Source organism: Struthio camelus, chromosome 24 (genome assembly GCF_040807025.1).
Source record: "Struthio camelus isolate bStrCam1 chromosome 24, bStrCam1.hap1, whole genome shotgun sequence".
In the NCBI taxonomy this organism is placed as follows: Eukaryota; Metazoa; Chordata; class Aves; order Struthioniformes; family Struthionidae; genus Struthio; species Struthio camelus.
In genome coordinates this window covers 10,120,523-10,127,481 of record NC_090965.1, presented here as the reverse complement: position 1 = coordinate 10,127,481, position 6,959 = coordinate 10,120,523, and positions in this window count along the sequence as shown.

Genomic DNA, 6,959 nt, shown 5'->3' with positions numbered 1-6,959 from the left:
CCACATAAATCAAATAATAACTGGGTCATCAGGGACAGAGGCCATGGGGACCCTCACGTCACTGTTTCCCAGAGTTCTCCCAGTCTGATTACTAAATATTTTGCTTTATTGGTAGATTCTGAAATTCTCCCATTTTGATTGCTTAACATCGACGGATCTGAGTGCTAACAGATAACGTTCGTTGCCTGGTCAGGGAAAATATCGCAGTAGTGTTAGTTTGGTATATCTACAATACATGATAATTGAATTTGGTTAGGCCAGCATCTCTAAATGCAAAACACTTATCTTGTTCTGTCTAACTCTGACATACCTGTGCTGATGCAGCACAGCCAGGATCAATCCGTACCTCCAGAGCAGACAGTGAGCTGTTAGCAAATTTTTTGCCATGAATGTTGTAAAATTTTATTCTTATGAAAACTGAGAAGTTCTTTCATTTTGAACATTTTCTTATAAATTAATCGTTGCAACTTAGGTTTTTCATCACTTGCTACTTATGAGATGTGATCTTTTGGGCGAAGGCATTTTCTAGTTAAGCATCATGTCATTATATTTGCTGCCTAACAGGATGCATAGAAAGTGGCACATGTCTTAAATCCGGAATGAGGGTCACTTTTCTTCTGTGTAAAAGCTATTCTTGATATTACCTTAGCAAAACTGTTCTGTTGTATACTTAGTGGAGTTGCATGGCAAAGGGAAAAACTCCATTCTTGTTGGCTGCCTTACTGCAGAGTCACTTAAAATAGGCTTCTGGGGACAGCAGGTTTTCACAGATCTGTGGCAGAATACACAGCAAGCTGACATTACCCTTCGAAGGAGAGCTGTATCTATACTTCATAGGCTCCAGAGAAGAGCATGTTACTTATTTCCACATAGTCTGACACCATTTAGGAATCTGCGACTGAGTCTTTGGGAGTGAAATTGTTGAGTCTGACCTTTCAATAAAAGAAAAAAATTAACTCCCAGATCTTATTTGAGCATCTTATAGGTTTTGGGAGTCTTTTAAATCTTTAGATTGGTCATATGTGGTGACAAAGGGGTGGAAAACATGGATTTTGCAGTAGGGACAAAGATAATGATCTTGTACTGCTTAATAAGGCAGCTTTTACTGAGAAGACAAATACTGCGCATAATTAAACTTATTGAGATGTCAAATTAAAAACCTTTGATGAGAAAAACAAAGTTTACAATAGTTAGGAGTAAGACTTTTTTTTTCATTTCTATCGCAAATACCACGGTCTTTTTCATCCAGCTTTTGAGTAAGCCTTTCTCATGAATGTTGAAAAACAAGGGCGTTTTGTGAAATGTTATCTCTAGGTTTAAATATTAGTGACTTTTTTATGCTTTTTCTGATAGAAAATAGCTTTCTGATAAATTATCCAAATGTACTTGTGGGACTTGGATATTTAAAGCTTATTGACTTTGGGAAACTTAAGGTTGAAGCCCAGCTTTTTAGAAGGTATCTAATCCTGATTCTGTTCAGTGTTACAAAAGCTAATGGATGCAGAGTGATTTGAATTTCTAAAATTACTTAAGTGTATAAGAGTCTAAATCTTAGTTCTAGTAGAATATAAGTGCAATGCTTCTTTAAGTAGCCCATGGCCAGTTACTCCCACCCACATGCTATCTTCATAGCCGTGGTGTTACTGTTTTGCACAGTCATGGAGTGATTCAGACAAGAGGACTGGTCTATGTTAAAGGTATATATTAACATTATTTTAATAGATCAGTTCCCCTGTTCAAAGCTTAGGTTGACAATAAAAATGGGAGACCCGAGCGCCTTCTTCAAACACATAGAGAACTGCTGAAAAGAGGAGGAAAATAAACTTTTCCATGCTTGTAAAGAATACCAGCAATAAAAAGTTTATTTAAGAGTAAAAACGATTTAAATTAGATAGTAGAGAAAGCATTTATAATGGTAAAAATAACACTGGAGTAAGTTGCCTGTGTAATCTTCATCACTGGAAGTTTTGTAGAGTATTACTTAGAGAAGTAATAACTTAGAGAATTTAGGAATCAATCTCCAGAGTTGATCTTGATCTGTAAGGAGAAGGGACTCCTGGGATATCTTCTAGCTCTATTTTCTGTGACTTTTCCTTGCGTATGTCAATTTTGTAACACACGGATAACCTGTCTGATCAGCAACATGTCGAATGTCATTTTAAAAGGCAAAGTAAATCACCAAATACTTCAAGCATGCTTTGCTAGAGGTGAGTAAAACAACTGTGACTTGGATGTGGGCTGAAAATATTATTGGACATGTGCCTGGCATGAGCCACAGTCTAAAAGTGCCACTGAGGTGCAGAATACAGGATGCATATTCTCCCTACAAAATAATCACATCTGGTGATGATAAGTCTTACCTGAACACCTTATGTCGCGCTACTTTAGCAGTCTCGTTTCCGTCATTAGTGTAAACTGTGGCCTCTCTACAGCCTCGTGTACATAGAATGCCTCCCTTTGTGCAGTTGTCTTAAGAAGTTAATAAACTGCAGATGAAAAGAGAGCTTCCCTAGATCAATGTGTGTTGAGATAATTCATTTGCAAGCTCAGCAGAATTCTCTGTTCATCTGAACTGCAGTTTCTAGATCTCTGTAACTTGTTTGGTATTTGAACAGTTAAAGGAAATCATATCTGCTCCAGCTGGATGTTCTCTGCATAACTGACCCATTCTGCTTGATCTGGTATTGGACTGTTTACGCAACTTCAGTAATTAACCACTATCAGCCTCATTAATGAAACATAAACCACCTCTTCTGCTCATTTATAAAGCACTTGTCAAACAGAATTTAAACAAAGGGCAGAATCTCAGCAAAGTAACAGTCCTTCAAAAGCTACTGGGACTCTGACTACAAGTCATTACGGTCACTTTGTTGTTGTTTTTCAGTAAAAATAAAAGACAAGTGATGGCATTGTCTATTGCTTTTGGCTAACTCTTTGCAAAAACATCTGAGATCTGTCACATGAGGGCAATGATGCCTGGACAACTATTTTGGCCATTTCAGTGCAAAATACTGATGTTCCAGCTCATTACTGTAAATCATTAAATGATTAAAGCAAGAGTCAAATACTAAACAGTTGGGAGCCCATGGAAGACAATTGCTAATTACAGTAATTGTTGTTATATATGAGTTAAAGATTATGTTCAAATACAGATTACTTCTTTAAAGTCCTGTTAGTAAACTGTCTGAACAACGTTAAAGAAGGTTAAGTATTAAAAGTAAAGCTTATGTACTAAAATGTTAAGACTTCATCTTTACCTGTTTTTAGTTTTAGAGAAATAGACATAAAGTACAGTGAAGGACTAATTAGTACCAAAAATTGTGTGTTCCTGAGAACTATTTAGGTTTACAGTTTCTTGAGGAACCCATGAAAAACATGCAAGCTTTCTGTTCACTCTCTGTCCTGCTTTATTTATTAGTTTTATAAAGGTGCAGTGGTTCTGGCACTGTTGGGATAGTCTGTGTGGCAGGGATGAACCTCAGCTCTGGGAGATGATCAGTACATTTTTTTGTGCTGACATTTCTTGGATGTTGATGTTATCTTGTGCTTCTGGCTCTCAACAGAGAGAAAGATTTAATTTGAATAGGATGTTCATTTGTTATGGGTTTGGTAGTTTTAGTTGTTGGAGCACGTATTCAAAGGTAATGTCAGGGCCAGGAACTACTGTAGTAGGAAATTGTCCTTTGTTGTATTGTGAATGTTCACGAGCATTGTACATGCAAAACTTTAGGACAGGCAAAGAATTGTTGCCAGAACAGCGCTAACCTCTTTACAGGCATCAGTTATGAAGAGGGTTGCAAGGAAAGGAAGAGGGATTGTCTGTCAAAGGCGACTTGTTCAATGTTGTTATGAATCTAAAATATAATTAACCTAGATGTTTGAAAAACACATGCTTGTTTTACTGTCAATATTTGCCTCTTTCCTGCAACACAGTGATCACCTTTACTGGTTTCACTTGTAACTTAAAGAGTGTCAGTGTAGTAGGTCAGCCGCAGCACTAACTGAAGTGCTTCAGATCCAAGGTAATGCTTGTAATGATAAAACAAAACATAAAACAAAACATGAGATTTTATTTGTAATATGAGTTCACCCTGTGCTTTCTTCCTTCTATAGGTTTTAAGCATGTGCTCAGGCAACAAGGTTTTTGTGTCATTTCCTTTGAGCACTACTTTACAAAGCTCTTATCTTCCCTAAATGTATTTTTAAAGCAGTCCAGTTAATTAAAAAAGTTAAAAAGAAATAATCTTCACAGAGCAAAGCTGTGTGTTTTAGCAGAGGAATGAGGCTGAAACTCGCCTGGGAAATTTAATCAGGCAACACCTTTCTTGCACAGATTTCAAATATACTATTATTCAACTGTTCCCACAAAGGAGGGGTAAAAACCCTGTGGAATACAGTGAACAGCTCCTGTTTTAGCATTAGAGAACATATATTCATCTGGTTGGCTTAGCATTAGATAATACAAAGCCTCTTCTGTTTTGCGTCAAATGTATCAAACAAATCTTCACAGTAAAATTAGTAGAGAGATAACTTGAAAGAAGATATAAGTTCTAATTAAGTTCCTAAATGCTTGCATGGAATGAAATAGTGGGGAGAAAACATCTGACCTAAGAGAAAAGCAATTTTAAACTTTTTAACCCTGATTTTTTTCTTAATTTTAAGTTGTTGCTTAGTTTCACTAGGTATTTGCTTCCAGGGTTTTCACAAATCTTGAAGAGAGTTAAACACTTGACTTCTGTGAAATTTTAATGCAAGAGCCAAACTGTTTTTAACTCCTTTGAGAATCTCAGGCAGCCTGCAAAATGGTCTTGTTCCTTCTGTGCATCCTCTTAAGCTTGGTATGTAGTGCAGACTCACCACCCTAAGGTAGAATAGGAACTAATAAACCCATCCATTCAATACTAATTAGAATGAATGGGTATCTTTCCTTCTCCACTTTTCAATGCCCTGTGCTAAATTCATGTGCTTTCTCTTGGCAGGGAGACCAAAATTTGTCAATAAAATGCTCCAGTATTCAGCAAGACACAACATGGAGTAAAATGAAGAAGGTGTAACCAAAGCTTGATTACACTACACTTCAGTGATGTTGGAATTGATGGTTAATATCGAACACTTGTAATGCATCTTCAAGCACTGAGATTCTTAAATCGCCATGCTTTTTTGTAAGTGCATCAAAGAAAAGTTAAGTCATGGACCTTATTTTCATAAAGCAGAATGTCTTGACGCTCTATATTGAAGCTTTATAAAATAATTATTATGGAATCTCTCCATCAGCATTTTATCAGCAGTAGAGTGTTGCTGCTAAGAGACTAAAATAGCTGGATATATCCATTGATCAATGAGAATGTTTTTCTTCCAGCCTGGATTCCATCTTATGGACATTTGTTTTAATAGTAAAAATAATATTAGACTCATTAATGTAAACGCTGTGGTGCAATGGATGACTCTTCCAGATTTGTTAAAGCAAGATAATTAAGATGAACAATGAGACTGAATTTCTTAGTAAGAACTTTTGTCACAGAATTTCTTTGTTTTATGCAGCAGTATTCCACCTTGAAGTATAGGCTTGGAAGTATAAGAAGATGCTTCACTTGGCCTCCAAATCTGCGAGGCTCTGTACTCCAGATTTTGTGGAAAGCAATACTCATGAAACTGTGACAATAGCAGATAATTGTGTTAAACCCATCACTTAATTGTAAAAGCAAACAATCCAGCAGTTTTGGGAGCAGTGTGGGAGAGAGAGACGTAGATCTGTTTTGTTTTTTAAACAAGCTGTAGCTACTGAAATATTTGGTTGTTAGACAACAAGTTTATCAAGGAAGGACTTCTAGTGGAAATGAGGAATATCTCTTTCAGCCTTGCAAAAGCCAATCTCTGCTGCAATATTGTGTGAGACTTGCACTATCAGAGACTCAGAGTCAAAATCATCCAAACTGTGCTGACATACCAGTGACCAGACTGATGATTAATGTGATTTTACCCCAAACCCAAGATTATCTTAGAAAATTGCCCTATTTTCCTTTATCTACTTTCAACATTTATATGACCCTCAATCTCTGTCACAGCTTTTTCTACAGGTCACTTCCTCTGTGCATTTTTAACCATCATACTCTAGTGTCAGTTTCTGGATAAGTACAAGAGCATTACCTGGCACATATTGTCTTAACATCCACAGCAGCGGTCCCTGAACTCCTCTCAAATCTACCGATAATACCCTGTGCCTAGGATTCTGTATAACGCTCCCTCCTTTTTGACACATACTGAGAAATGCTGTGTCTGTTATCAGTCCCTTTTATCACTCCTGTGCTTTTGGTCTGCCAAGAATCCTTTCCTTTTTGATTTTCCTCCTCTGAGCTAGATTCATGTAGTGAGCTTACACTCAGAAATCCTATGTATTTATTCCCTCAGAGAAATACTGCTTATGATTTTTCCAAGGTGGCCTAGAAATGTTTTTTGTTCTGTAGCAGCTTTGCTATTTTGGAGAGCACCAGTATGCCTCTATCTCATATGTGCTTTTCCTGCTAGAACAAATCCATGTTCTGTCTGACAAAATACAGCCATGTGGTTAAGAGTTATTAAAAGCATTAAAGCATTAACCTCCTGTAACCTCATTTTTCACTTTGTACACATACATAAGTGTTTAATCGAATTGAAGTTAAACACTAAAAAGTTTGAGAGGCCAAATTTATACATTCTCTTCAGTTTATACAGAGCTAATGTGATAAGAAGCCAAAGGAATTAAAAGACACCACTACACAGAAAATGCTCATCTGTTGATTTGTTTAAGCTCTGTTGCTACATACTAGAAGTTTTGGTGAAAAGCATTCCCAGCATTTAAATCAAGGATCTTTGTCCTACTGGGATCTGATCTGTGCCCTGGCGCCACACTAGCTCATTCTACTGTCCTTTGGAAATTGAACAAATCATTTTATGTCAAAAGATCTGCTGGAGAGGGCATG